The sequence below is a fragment of the Halichoerus grypus genome, chromosome 3 (assembly GCF_964656455.1).
Source record: "Halichoerus grypus chromosome 3, mHalGry1.hap1.1, whole genome shotgun sequence".
Lineage (NCBI taxonomy): Eukaryota > Metazoa > Chordata > Mammalia > Carnivora > Phocidae > Halichoerus > Halichoerus grypus.
In genome coordinates, this window is record NC_135714.1 from 35,684,931 (window position 1) to 35,701,220 (window position 16,290).

The following is a 16,290-nucleotide window of genomic DNA, read 5'->3' on the forward strand; positions in this document are numbered from 1 at the left end:
TAGGATCAGCCTAGAAGACATATCTGTCACTTCCTTTTACAGGTCATTGGCTAGAGCTTGTCACATGCCTGACTCAGTCAGATGGCATCCTAATGTAATTCTACTATATGTTCAGAAGAGGTGAGAACGAAAAATAATGGACAGAGTATTAATGATAGCTAAATATCCCATCCAAGTTATTAGCTACAATGAATTACAGAAGTATTGTTATGAGGTGGCTTTTCCACAGGGGCAACATATATTTCTGCAGAAATATTACACATTAATGTTTACTAAATATAGAAAAAATATTCAGTAAATATAGCAAAAGCTTCCTTATACAAATGGAGGGTTTCATCAGTTTCCAGAGACACAATTTTTTTTTGCTCACGTCTTTCTTTTTTTATTATTATTATGTTACATTAATCACCATACATTACATCATTAGTTTTTGATGTAGTGTTCCATGATTCATTGTTTGCGTATAACACCCAGTGCTCCATGCAGTACGTGCCCTCTTTAATACCCATCACCAGGCTAACCCATCCCCTCACCCCCCTACCCTCTAGAACCCTCAGTTTGTTTCTCAGAGTCTGTAATCTCTCATGGTTCGTCTCCCCCTCCGATTTTCCCCCCTTAGTTCTTCCCTGCAGAGACACAAATTTTAAAAGAAAGCTTTTATGCTTTTATTTATAAAGTTGTTTTAAAATAAATCATCACCTTGAAATAGCATTTGTAATATCAAACCCTCCCTTTGCCTCCAAATACCAGTTATCCATCCCACTGTAACTTTTTGTTTCAATCGATAATCCTATTATTTTCCAAAAGTTACATGACATTTTTGATGTATTTTGATTACTTATCCATCACCTTTTTACTCTTCAGCATGATCCCCACTGCAAATGTTGAATGCTAATCAAAATGGAAAAGAGCAGGTTGTGGTTGTGTTTAAGCAGAAAATTACATCCGGTCTGCAGGATGCCTTTAGGATATATGCAGCAGACAGGTGCTGCAGATGGCATGCTGCGGCTGTCCATCACTGAAACGGGATGGATTCACCATTAGGGTGGCAGGTGTGTGGGAAGTCAGTGTCCATTAGCTTTCATTAAGTATCACGTAACATAACACTAGCTGGTCTCTTCCATCAACTATGTTCACTCCGTTACTTTACGGCACAATGTTTAAAGGTGAGAAACCCAACAATAAATGAAAAAAAATGCCTAAAAATATAGTTTTCCTTCAAATTGGCAGCTATCAAAAAAAAAAAAAAGTAATGGTGATTTGCTCCTTCAAAAAAACAAAAAGAAAAAAAAGTAAGAAATAAGACTTCTTTGACTCCCTCTCTCATTCTTCACATCCAATCAATCATCAATTGCTATTGATTCTCCCATTATGATTCTTTTACTTTTGTATTCTCTTTCATATTTCCACTGTGATTTTCATATTTTAAATCTATACTCCATTCCAACAGAAGTTTTGCAATAAAAGTATAATTTCTCTTACTACCACCAGGGATATCTACTCTTCATTCAGCACCACCAGATTTCATACATTTTTTCCTTTTTCTAAACATTTCCACAATTCTTTGTTATTCATGCCAGTGTTTCTCAGTGAGGGTGACACTGAACCAGGGTTCATAAGACACTGTATCTTAAATTGTGGAATTTTGTGGGCAAGGTTTGATTTTTCGCTGGAATTGAGGACCTCTTGGAGCCAGACTGCAACATGTAGGGCGGCCTTGTACAACAAAGAATTTCATGACATCTTGCATGATTTCCATCATTTGGTAAAAAATCTACTTAAAATTATATAAATCTAGAAACTATCCCTATTTTTCAAAAGAACATAAAATATTTTATACATTTTAATATATAATACATTCTCCAAGATGCCTCTAATAACCCCCTTGAAAGATGAGTTTTTTTAGAACTTGATGAAGAGTTATTTAATATTTCTGGAAATTATATCACTGAAATCACATCGCTAACCCTCATCACACACCTGGTTTTTTTAGACACAATACTCAACACTTTGTTACACATTTATAACATTCATTCATGGTGATTCTGCATATAGATGCCATTGAACTTACTTGTGTGTTCTATTGTAGACATGCATTTGTGAAACAAAATACATATTGTTTCCTTATAAATTACTTCCCATATATGTTTTCCTTCATATTATAGGTGACATTACATTTATATTTTTGACTGGTTTATAATTTATTTCAGGATATTAATAAAGGTTTTATCACAAAATATTTGCTGTAAAAAGCATTTGTATCTAATACAGATGAGGAGGTGCTCAAACACATGACAAATTATTTTACTTGTCTTTTCAGGCCCCACAAAAGTTCCTTTTATATCTTATATTCTACTTCTCAATGTGCACACTCTGTTTCTGCCAAATTGGTCGAACGCCTCGTCACTGAGTCATCTTCAGCCCTGCCAGAACACCTTCTCTTCCTTTTTCTTCTCCGTCAAAAGACTCTCCATTTTTCAGACCAATCTTTCCTGATTGCCCTGACTTTCAGCGAGAAATCTATATCTTTAATCTTCAGTACCATGCATTAGTCACTTAAATCATGCTGTGTATCTGTTTTTTGTTTGTGTCTTCCAAATCAATTTTCAGCTTCTTGAGGAATAAGATGTAGAAACCTTCTCTCAAACTTCTTTATCTTCCTCCTCATGCCTGGCACACTATTTATATATAATAAGTACTTAAGTATATTTGTTGATTGATGGGTTTTATGGTTAATGTACATCTCAGTGCTTCTCAAAACAGGATCATATGGGGGATTATTCACCATGCAGTAGTGAGGCTGTGTGGCTCAGAGCTCTTAGGTCTAGTCTATTGATCTATAAACTCAGAGTCTGTTGTGAGCTCTGGATTCATTTGACTGGTAACTCTTATGTCTTCCTGGAATGTGACTCTATCTGTCCTTCTCTTGATGTCACACAGCATTTGTGATGAAGGCTACTTAAGTGTTACTACCATTTATCAGAGAAAGCTGGTGCTGTAAGGTACAATATGACCCTTTGGCCTCGGCTGGAGTTGGGCTCCGCTGAGTTTCTATAAAGTAGCAGCTTTCTGTGCCTGCACAGAAACAGCCAGAAAGACAAATCTCCTATGATCACTTCTATTCCACTATCCACTTTTAGTTGCCAAAAGATTGAAGACTCCTGATAAATCACAGGAAAAATAAATTGTGGGCAGCATTTCTTTTGTAGTATTCATAAAATTTCCATATCCACCAAAACTTTGTACTTTCCTTGTTTACTTCCATGCATACATCATTGTTTAACAATTTAATATTTGGACTATACAATAAAACACAACATAAGCAAGCAAGCAAACAAAAAAACTATCTATTTTTCTTTACGTTGATTTTATCATTCCAACTTCAGGCGGAAGATACAGTACTTTCTCTCTTTGTTTTAACAAGCACCCTTAATGTTGCCATACAAATATAAAAGCCACGGTTTGCATGACACTGAGATGTTATCTAGAAATAAGCATACATCTTCTAATATTCTGCTTTTATTTAGGAAAATACATAATACGGACTATTCTATCCAAGATCAAATTTAGTTGAGTAGTCTACCAAAGTCAGTCATTATAAACCGGTCATTCTTTTTTTCTCCAGTGAAAGAAGCTGTCAAATACACTCTTGTACAGACTCGAGATCACCTGGAAGTGATTTCTAGGAGCATATCTCAATTACATGAATATGTTAGAGGTTAGCTCCCCGATCAGTTGAAAAAAACGTATGTCATTCAATCATTCATTTAGTAAATAATATTTGAGTCCCTCCATGTTCCAGACACTGTTTTAGGTATTGAAAATACAATAAGGACCACAATAGACAAAGTCCCTACAATTGTGTAATTTATCAGTGAGAAAGAGAAAAAAAAATCCAGGTATGTGATAAAATAGTAAGTTGTGTAAAGGTCCAGGGAGAATAATGAACTGGCTTGAGGTTGTAAAGAATGATAACGATTACTTTTTTCAGTAGAATTGTTAGGGAAAGCCTGTCTGAGAAGGTGACCTTTGAGCAGGGCAAAGCGAATCTCAGGCAGAGAGAGGCAAATGTAATGTCAAGGCAGGGGTGTGCATGGCAAGTTGGAAAAACAGCACAGCAGTCTGCTGTGATGGGGTCTTTGTGAAGGTCCTTGAAATACCTTTGTATAAGTGTAGCATGAAACATGGCCATTGGGCTGGCTTGCTGTGGTACTGTGTTTGGAAGCAAGTGAATATGGGGCTGTTCTCAAGACACATCAACTGCTGGTTTAGACCCAGCCTTAAGCAATGCCGTGTTGGTGTAACTAAGAGCTGCATCTACAGGTTTCTGGCCTGCTAGGGCACTTTCAGTTGAACAGAACCCATAGTGTTACCCATCCTTCAATACAAATGCAGTTGGAAGAGGTTCTAGTGGCCAGTTGGGGAACTGTATAGAAAGGCAACTTGGCCTTCAGAGACAGCTCAATCTCCCTGATGGCATCTTCTGAGCAGAATGGCCTCAGGCTGTTGACTCCTTGTAGGCTCAACTTCTCAGCAGGTGTGGCCCAGTGGGGTCCTGGTCCCTGAGCTGTGCTGTATGCACTCAGCACGTCCTTCTTTTGCCCTGAGGCGGGCACCTTCCCATGCCTGTGAAGCTGATGGCAGGAGAGCCTGCACTGACCTGGCCTCCTGGGATGCCTCCTGCCCCCTGGAAGAGGGTGAGGAAAAGAATTCAAAAGACACTGATTTTTAGAGACTTGTCCAGCCTGTAGAGGTGTGTCCAGGTTAGGGAGACCTAAAGCTGGTTTAATTTTGAGGGTCTTCTATAAAAAAAAAAAATTACAAATGTGAAATGAAGTTTGAAAGTAAATGTTTATCTTAAATGAAAAAATAAAACACAACGAATTATGAAATTTGTATGCAGACACATACACAAACACTGTAACATTTAAAACTAACATTAAAAAACATGATTTTTTTACACATATTTGTAATACTGTCCCTCTACATTCTCTGCTTACATACTCTTTAATCATCTCCTCATAAAACAATGATTTCATACAATCATTTTCTATAGAGAGAATAGAGAATTCTATCTTTTGTCTAATATGACTACTCAAAATTTGGTTTTCATTATTGACAGTTTCTCTTAAGGGGTCAGACAGTAGAGATTTTAGTCTTTGTGGATCAACAGGCAAAATCAATAATATTACATAGGTGCTTGTATAACCGTTTAAAATGTAACCATGTAAAATGTACAAATCTTTCTTAGCTCCTGGGCAATAATACAGGATGAGGCAGTGAGCCAGATTTGATCCATGGGTATAGCTTGCCAACTCCTGGCTAGAACATTTTCTTTTAACTTCACAACTTGTAATTTGTAGTGTCCAGGTAAATTTGGAAGTTGTTGTTAAATGTGGAAACTCTCCATCAAATTTCTTTAGGGCAGTGATTTAGCTTATTAACCAAAACTTTGAGAGTAAAAAGAATGCTATTATTAATTGCATTGGAACTGCAGGTGTAATCCTGGATATCCCAAACAACGAGAACACAGGGCCACTCTACATTACTTTGATATCTGACCTTTAATATTTAAGGACTTGTTGAATTTTCTAGTGCAATAACTATCAAATATTCTTCTAACTGACCATACTCATTAATATGATTGTAGGGGCACTGTATGAGTTTTTATTGTTGCTATCATATAGTGCCATAAACTTGATGGCTAAAAACAAGACAAGTGTATTATCTTGCAGTTCTGTGTGTCATAAGTCTGACACAGGTCTCACTGGGCTAAAATAAAGATGTTCACATTACTGCATTATTATGGAAGCTCTAGAGAGAATCTAATTCCTCACCCTATACAGCTTCTAGAGACTACCCATATACCTTGGTTCATGGTTCCTTTCCTTCATCTGTAAAGCCGACAATGTTGTATCTCTTTGACCCTTCTTCCTTCATCACATCTCCCTCTGACCATAACTGGGAAAAAAATGATCTGCTTTTATGGAAATATATGATTAAATTGGGTCCATGGGAATAATCCAGGATACTCTAGGATAATCTCCTCATCTCCAGGTCTTTAACTTAATCACATCTGCAAAGTTCTTTTTGCCCATATAAAGTAACATATTCACAGGTTTTGGGGATTAAGATGTAGACATCTTTTTTTTTTTTAAGATTTATTGATTTATTTTAGAGAGAGAGAGTGCGTGCATGAGTGAGGGGAGGGGCAGAAACAATCCCAAGCCAATTGTGTGCTGAGCATGGAAGCCAATGCGGTGCTCGATCTCATAACCCAGAGATCATGACCTGAGCTGAAACCAAGAGTCTGACACTGAACAGACGGAGCTACCCAGGTGCCCCAAGATGTAGCCCATCTTGAGGACCATTATTCTACCTATCACCACCACGGGCACATTATTAATTTTGTTTGTCATATTAGTTTCAGTATTTCTTGTCAAATCAGAAATAAATTTGATATTTTCCACAAGTATTCTTAAGATATAGTCATTTTTATTAGCTGGATTATCAAATAAAACAAGAGCCTATTTATTACTTGGATTTAAAAGTTCTCTCTTCACTTTAGTCAATTACCACTTTTATTGTGAATGGCATGCAGTTTCCTCTGGGTCTGCCACACTTTATTAGGACAAGATGCATTAGATGTGCTAAAATGACCCTATATGCTAGGATGAATAAAACATGTGACTTAGAAGTGATCAGTATATGTAGCCCTGTTCCAAATTTGTTCTCAATAAATTCTATTTAGGATGATTCCAACAAAAAGGAAGAAAAAAAATGTGTGGCACATTTATAATTATATATGCTGCATTATCAGGTATATTTCTGATTGGAAGGAATTTCCATTTCGACTAGGCATTAAGAATCAAATCTCCTGCTTAAAATTGTATATATGATGATTGAACAAACTTCCTGAAAACCAGTTTCTGTTTCCAGAACTTGTTTCTTTTCTCCATCTACTTTCCCTGCTAGACTCTGGAGGGCATATTCGTATGTGAGAGAACTTTTGGCCCTGTACCTGAATGTCGAGATAATGTGTGGCTAGTACGAATACTCCTGGAAGCTAGCACCCAACTTAGGTCTACACAAAACTAACAGCCAATCAAGTAACTATGCCACAAAAGAGGAAACGCAGCCAAGGGGACATCAGAGAGAAGAGACTCTTTACAAGGTTTGTGGCTAAATGTGTTACTTTGCACTTGATAAAGCACATGCTTATGTGAACACGTGTCTGGGAGCTCTCCCATGGTCTTGGAATAGACCTATTTCAAGCAAAGGACTCAAAAGTTTAAGCTTCAATAGCTTTCTGATATATCCACCTCTGGCCAGTTTGAAAAAGAGCTCTCTTCATTGAATGTGACACTGGGGAGTAGATCTGCTCATCTTTAAAGTTTCTCTACAGCAGGAAAACCTACAGTTCTGGTGTCTGGAATGGTATCGTCCACTGAATGGAAGACTACTTAGCTCTGTGCTAAGTAGTACCTGATTTTCCCAGGCAGTCATAGAATATTCCTTCATAGTACTTGATTCACCAACTCAGGTAAACAAAACAAAACAAAAACAAAAACTATGTTGAATTCTTCCTGGTTATTAGACATAAATGAGCCATGAGATCTTTGGAGTGGGTGAAAGGACTTACCTGTATTGGGGAAAGATTTTCTCCCTACTGTCAGGAGTGAGGACTCAATCCCTACACTTGGGTCTTGGACTTTTGTTTACCCCCAAATACAGAAAAACATAAATTAAAAACAATAACCACCATTGCAAAGAGATTGAATTTTGGAGTGTTCTTTAAAAATGCTATATGAGGGGCGCCTGGGTGGCTCAGTCGTTAAGCGTCTGCCTTCGGCTCAGGTCATGATCCCAGCGTCCTGGGATCGAGCCCCACATCGGGCTCTCTGCTCCGCGGGAAGCCTGCTTCTCCCTCTCCCATTCCCCCTGCTTGTGTTCCCTCTCTCGCTGTGTCTCTCTCTGTCAAATAAATAAATAAAATCTTTAAAAAAAATAAAAATAAAAATGCTATATGAGAATGATACATATTCTGAGCCCTGGAATTCAAGCAGGAGATCAGAGAGATGGGTTAAAAAAAGGGAAGTGAGAGCCTGCTTTTACCTATAGAAATCTCTTTAAAAATCTGGGTGTTTTAAGGAGATATTATATTCTGAATCAGTGTCCAATTGAAGCAGCTCATATTTATAAAACAAATTGTAAGAGTGTATATTCCTTTTCGGGCACCACTTTGTGGTAGATTCTCACAGCAACACTGCAAAGTAGGTGTCCATATTGACAGAGTGAGGGAGAGGATAGCATACCATAGCAACCCAGCCCAATCCACCCCAGACCATATAGGAGCAAAACCTAGATTCCAAACGAGGACTGCTCTTATCACTATAGTTCTCCTCTTTCCTATCTACTGTATTACAAACAAACAAGAGTAAAAACAGAAAAATTATGCTGGATCTGTCAAAATATTTAAAATTTAAAATATAAGACAATTTTCAGTGCTCTAAAAACTTAAAGCCTACATAGCAAATATGTTGCAAAACACATAAAATTACAAGAGATACTACAACTCAGGTGCTATAAATACTACATGATTAATCACAGAAAGATTTGTCCCAAGCAATCTGAATGTATTTATCTCAAAACTCACAAGAAACCCTTAATAGCTAACTTCCATAATTCTTTTTGCATTTAACTGTAATTTCTAGAATATTAGAGATAACGTGGATTGTATATAAACAACTCGGTCAGCTTGGTATCTTCTGATATGGCTTTTAGTATCATCTTTTACTTCTTTATTTTTTCATAAGGAGAATAACCACAGAAAAATGACTGACAACATTATGGTTCCTGGTGATGAGTGGAGATATGCTTAGCTTTCTCCATATTAATGAAAAAGTGACATATAAAAAATGACTTGCATTCGAAGAGTTGATGCACACTCCATCATGCATCAAGTGGGGTTATAGGACATTGCCTTGGGTTTTTCAAACTGGTCTGGGTTAAATTAAAGACATGGTCTTTTACAAAACAGCCTTACCTTTTTCAATTTCATCTTGACAATTTGATGATTTAAATATTTTTAATAGCTTCAAGGTATAATATTTTCTGAGTGTTGAGTGGGTTTGATGAAACATTAAAAGATAGATACTGGACAATCCCTTCCAGCATTTTAGCTTATGCTACTGTGTGAATGGTTCTGACAGCTGGTGAAAGACACAATCCTCCGCTCTTGAAAGATGCCTATTTCTCTGTCAGTTAGTTGAAGACATCACTGAAGGCCACTTCCATAACTGGTAGCAGACTCCAAGTAGAATATCAGATCCAACAAATATCTTATTCTACCCACAGCCTTCCTTCCCCTAACATGCTATTTTATTAAGTGCCCAGATATTTATTTTATAAGTGCCAAGTCACAAGCCACCATGAATCTCCTGAAATATAAGAACTTAATTACTTTTTTAAAGTTTCCTTGCCATAAAAGGCGAAAGAAAGAGTTGTCATAACAACCACATGAATTTTATTTTGGCTGTTCATGATATTTTGAAAAGATAACTTTATTTATCCAACAAACTCAGAGGACTTGTAGAATTTGTAGCCATCTGAGTACATATCAGTATCCCATTTACCTTTCTTTTTTTTTCAGGGACATTTTAGAAGACTGATTAAATATTAGCTTTACTAACTTTTCATAGCTATGATTAGTTTTTTATAATGGCTCAATATTTCTTCACCTTTATTGTTCTCAAGTCCTTAACCTTTTGGTCTGTAACAGGCTACACAACCTTTATAGGACATTGAAAATGGAACCTTTTCCAGATCTATTTTCCTTCAGCCCTGGCTATTCTATTTTCATTTGATGTCATTTAACTTAAGGACAAATCTTGTACCAAATCATGTCATGAACATTTTATCAAAATTTAATTCCATAGACAGTGTGCCTACTAGATTTTATATGCAATGCTAGGTACTTTCCTATATAGTCGGCATTTTAATTCCCACAGGCTTTTACGTTATGCTGTCTCATGTTGCAGGGAAGATAAATGAAATTTATATGAGTTAAGTGACATCTTAAAGTTTATGTAATTGGTAAGTGGAAGGGATAGGACTCACTTTTTCTTTTAATATTGAAGTTCAATTTTTATGACAATTCATATATATATGTCATACTACAAAGTTGCAATTAAAACTGTAAACTCTGGAGTCAGGCACCTTTGTTAAAATCTCAGCTCTGTCACTTTATGACCTTAGAAATGTGTCTCAAGCTCCCTATGCCTCAGTTTCCTTCATAGAATTACCCCCTCTGACTAATAGCATCTAGTTCAGAGAAGATTTCTGCTTCTTTTCACCTTCCTCAAATCACCTAACATGAGACCAAATTTTATATATTCTTTCTCCCATGTTCTTACTGAGATGGAGCACAGTTCTCCATGGTGTGCATTCTTTCTCACTGCAATGAGTCGATGAACCCAGCTTTATTCAACTGCAGGTGCACCCCTGGTGCTCTATGGTCCCAAGGTACAGGCAATCTCCAAAAAATGCCCTCAGCGCGATCGACCCCTGTCCTAGTCTATCTCCTTTATCTAACTTGAGCAGATTAGAAGCCTATCATTGATCTTCAACCCCACTTCTTTTATTTCTAACCTATGACTGAATCATTTTTCCCATTGCAATAATCTCTGTCTAACTTACTAGCATCTCCTACTAAGACAAGTCCTGTAACTTTCCAACAGGACTCTCATCCTCCATTTTCATTCCAACTTGGAGAGATTTTTCTTTTTTTTCTTTATTTTTTGAAGATTTTATTTATTTATTTATTTTAGAGAGGATGAGAGAGAGAGAGAGCACAAGCGGAGGGAGAAGAGGAGGGAAAGGGACAAGCAGACTCCGTGCTGAGTGTAGAGCCCGAGCCCGGGCTCAATCCCATGACCCTGAGATCACGACCTGAACTGAAATCAGGAGTCGGATGTTTAACCAACTGAGCCCCACAGGGAGCCCCAGAGAGATTTTTCTAAAGAACCGATATAATCATGTCTTTCCTTTGCTTATTACTTTTTAATTAATTCCCATTGTTCTTATGATAAAAACCCAAATCCTTAACATGGCCTATACATAGAAATATTATATATTCTTATTTGCCCTGGAGAGTCCTGATTTATGCCTGGTATCCTGGAAAAATTAGTAGCCCTACCTTTCAGTCTCAAAATATATTAGTTTGGAGGATAAGTTGTATAGTCACCACATTCATAGTGTTAAAAACCAAAATTCAACTGAGTAAATTTGAAGATCTAATTTAAAGATCTAATTAGCTTTATTAAATGATTCATGAACCTGGCAGCCTCCCATCTCAGCAGGTAGAAAGGAGCTTGGAGGAACTGTGCAAAATGGAAAGCTTTTATGGGCAGAAGGGGGTAGGCACAAGGAAGTCACAAACAAAAGAAAGGATTTTTTCAGGCAAGGCCAACCACCTTTGGGGGAGTGGGGTCTACCTGGCAGATGACCTCAGTGGTGTTAATTAGGAAATGTTAGATTGGTTGGTTTAAAATTCCACTCCTGGGAGAGGCAGAAAAGCAATTAGATTAGGTATTAAGTCTTGGTTTGCTGGTGTGGGGTTTAGCATAAATGACTCCATTCTGGACCTGTTCTATTTGTTTGTTTGTTTGTTTGTTTTTAACACTAGGGACTTGCATTATCTGGTCCATACCCACACCTCTGTTCTCATCTTATGCTATCCTCTCCCTCTCTCTGTACTTCATCTATACTTGCCTTTTTTCCCCTTTCATTTTTTGACTCTGACATGACCCCTTTTATCATCAGCCTTCTTTCTCCATATTCCTTCTTCATCATCTCTCCTTTATCTTTCTTTTTTTTTTAATTTTTTTATTGTTATGTTAATCCCCATACATTACATCATTAGTTTTAGATATAGTGTTGCATGATTCATTGTTTGTGCATAACACCCAGTGCTCCATGCAGAACGTGCCCTCCTCAATACCCATCACCAGGCTAACCCATCCTCCCAACCCCCTCCCCTCTAGAACCCTCAATTTGTTTTTCAGAGTCCATTGTCTCTCATGGTTCTTCTTCCCCTCCTCCTTTATCTTTCTTGTGAAGCCTTTTACATCCTTCAAATCTTAGCTCAAAAGTCAGTTTCTAAGAAAAACTTCTGACCCTCCGGGAAGAGCAGTCTGCTATGTGCTTACATAGTGCTCTGTACTTATCACAAGACTGACCACAATTATTCCATGTTTATTTTGTTGATGCCTTTTTCTCTAGCTGGATTTTAAGTTACCTGATAGACAGCCATATATTTTTGTTTATTCATTTGTTTTTCACTCTCTATTTTATCCCGGAGCCTAATCTGGAATAATAAGCACTGAATAATTTTAAATGTATTTTTCTTATGCAGACACAGATTTGAACCATAAATAACCCAATTAAGTGTGACACTCAGGTAACCAATAAAGAGGCATCTTTAATCCCAATCAAAACATTTGTTTATCTCTTTCACCTCTGGAAATACGACTCAAAGATCACCCTTGCATGATAGTAGAAGGCATCAGCTCTGTCTAGACAGGGATTGTTCCACATGTCTGCTCACAGAATAAGAGGAATTAAAGACATGTTAGAATGATTTATTCCAATCTTCCCTAACTTAACCAGGTAGACTGATAAAATTGAGAATTTTTTTATATCAGGTGTTTAAAAAATATATTATGAACAAAGAAGGGATGAGTAACAACTACTGAGTCACCAAATCACTCTTCTATGGTCCCAAGGAGGACAGTTTTCCTGTCCTAGTGATTTTTTAAGGACAGATACAGCTGTTGGTAGATACCACGTGAGTGATTTCCCCTGGGAACATGCACCTGACAGTGTAGCTCCCTGCCAATACTGCTAACTCAGGAGGGGAAGAAGAACCATGAGAGACAATGGACAAAGGTTGTGGTATCAATAAATCAAAAGCATTCATGATACATTAACTGACAGGAATATTCCCAGTTGTCCAATATCTTCACAGACACATACCCACACACATACACACATAGGTAAACAAATACACACACCTTTCATCATTGGAAGAATTTGATTCTTTGTTCCAAATGTTCTAAGGTGCAAGAACGTATTTCTCATTGACATACTAACTGCTACAACTCAGTCACTGTATGTTTAGTAACATTAAAAATTACAATATAACAGGATATCAGGCGAGGAAACCACTAAATACACTTAGAGGAATCTCTATATCAGAGTAAAGCAGGAAACAATATATTCAATATTTTTATGACATGTGCAAACATGCGGGGAACAAATCCTTTCAGGAAATCTGGATTCAGGTATTTTAACTGTATTTGAAACACTCATTCTCATTTCCAAAATTCACTTTTTATAGAAAACTAGTATCATGACACACATCTTCTCAAATACATTTATTTTCACAACTAACTGACTCATTTGGCAGGCATAAGAAAGTAGTTTTCTATTAAAAAAAGGTGAGAGGTCATAGAAAAAAAAGAGCATTTTCTAATACAGTGAGATATAAGTATCAAAACTTACTTTTTAAACTCATATTCAAATAGAATTATTGTTTTAGATTTTCCATTACTCAAGGTCATATCACAACTTTTCTAGAACAATGTGGATACTAAGAGTTGAATGTCAGATGCTTTTCTTTCTCTCCAGAGCACCGTCTGAATGTGAATTAATGTTATGCATGAAGTCAAGGGCAGCAGGCCCACCCAGGTAAGACAAGAGACACCTGGTCTATAGTCCAGATTCCGATTTCCTGAAGTAAGAGATGTTTCACTGGATACCTGCTCATTTATTGCAGAGGTTTTTTTGGGGGGGGGGGAACGATAGAATCCACTGAAGAATGAACCCTGAGAAAAGATTATTGCTTTTATTATTATTGTATATGATAATACTGTGTTAATTAATTGTCCCTATATGAAGTTGGTGGAGGTTTTTTATAGTAGCTTTGTGCTCAAGAGGTTCAGCTCCATGTCGTATTTTGTGATAAGTAATCAGTGATGGTTTGTGGGAAGTGGGAAAGAAGTTGAGCTCTACATGACAGCTGGGAGAATGCAATGAAGCAGGGCTTACTCAGTTGAACTTCAGAAAATCAGCTAAGGAAAACAAGACCCAGGAGTTCAAAGAAGAAAGGATTGAATCCAGGAAATTAGCTCAGTCAAGGATAAGAACCCTAGATTAAGAAACTAGAGAGCAAAATGTCCAGAATTAAATATTCAGACAGTCGGAGATTGACTCTTGGCAAGGTCTGGCACCAGAAACAAGAAGAAAGGTTGGTATTGAATTGTGGCTCACACTTCTTTTCTTAGGCTGTGATTCTTTATGGATGTAGTAGCCAGCCTCGAAGATGATTTTCAGTGATCTCTAACTCCTGATTTCTCATTTTAGTGAGTTGCTCTTGCGTTATACCAGGATTTGTTTGACCATTTTCACATTGCAGAAACAATGATATATCAATTCTGAGATTAGGTTATAAAAGACTGTAGCTTCCATCTTGGGTGCTGCTATATAAATGGGCCAAAGGTGGTCCCTGCATATTGGCCCCTATGTTATTTATTTCCTTACAGTAGAGTAGTACCATTAGCTCAAAACCCACCAGTACCAAACTCAAATTCTTACAAAACCAATTGTTTAAATAGAGTCCAAATAAGCATATGTTTAACTATTTTGAGCTGGCTTGCTTTGTATACTCCTTGAAATGGCACTTAACACCTGTTAGTCATAGATAAGACAAACCCTGTAGCTATAAAATACCCCAGACTGCTGATGCATTGGAACTCACTGAGCCAGAGACTCCTACCTTGGCTGAAGGACATCACTCAGATGGGCAAGCCTCCTCTCCTCTCCCCTAGAAATGCCCTTGCTCGCTTCTCCTTCTGGGTGGTGTCCTCATGCTGCCTTTAGAAGCTCTCCTGCTGTGAAGTACTTCCCCCTTATGCAACCCTGTCCAAGTGCTACCTTATGAAGCTCCTTGTGAAATACTGTCATGGTTGGAACTTAAGGGCATTATGCTAAGTAGGATAAATCAGACAGAGAAAGACAAATGCTGTATGATATTACTGGGATCTAAAAAATTGAACTTGTAAAAACAGAATAGAATGACGGTTAACAGAGGCTGGGGAAATGGGGGAATTGGGAGAAAAGTTTAAGGGTATAAACTTGCAACTAGAGATAAAGAAGTACTGAATATCTAATACACAGCACAGTGATTATAATAAACATTACTGTATCATAAACTTTAAAATTGCGAAGAGACTAGATCTTAACTGTTCTCATCACAAAAAAAGAAATAACAATTATGTGATGTGATAGAGGAGTTAGCCGATGATATGATGGTAACCACATTGCAATACATAAATGTATCAAATCAACATGTTGCACACCTTAAACCAAAATTTTTGGTTAAGCAGGTGGTGTGTCTTCCTGTACTAGTATTCATTAACTGTAAACTGTGTTGGAAGAGTAAGAGAGGCTATCCACCCAATTGCTCTAATTAGGGTAACAAGGCAGAAAACAGAGCTGACTCTTGAAAGGAGATGAAAAAGGAAATAATCCCCTCGCTCTTCTTTCTATATCCATTTCTTACGTTATTATTGAAAAACTATATTTAAATCAAGAGCAAGGAAGGACTAACATTATTAAATACTCCCCCTGCCAAGCACTTTACATAGATTATCTCCTTGTTAATTTCCACCTGTCATCTGAGATTGATAAAATTATTATCCTTATTTTACAGATGAGAAAATTAAAACTTAGAGTGGTTAGTAATCTATACAAGATCACATAGCTGGATGTCATCAAATTCCACAGTATGCCAGTATATCTCATCAGTTTTTAAAACTATCCTTTGGCTTCTAGACCCAATCACTGTTATTTACAGAATTTTATATTTACTATATTCACTAAAGATTTTCTCTATACCAAACTGTCATTACTTAAGCCCTGAAATAAGTTCATATCTGTTCTTTATCAAGTCCTATCTGTATCCAATAGAATATGCATGCAAAAGGATAAAAATTACAGAATCAATCAGCTGCTATCAGAGGTATCTACTTCAGTTGTCTTCAATCATATTTTAATCAGCATTTGAGAAGCCCTAACTACAGAATGGGTAGAGAGAGCTGGACCCTAAATCCAGTTACTTTGGTAGCAAAAATGGCACAGAAATGGGATAGATAAAGGAATAAAAACCTATTAGAAAAAAGTCACATTTTCTTTAGCAGTTAGTCTGTAACCAGGGTGGCAATATGGTGT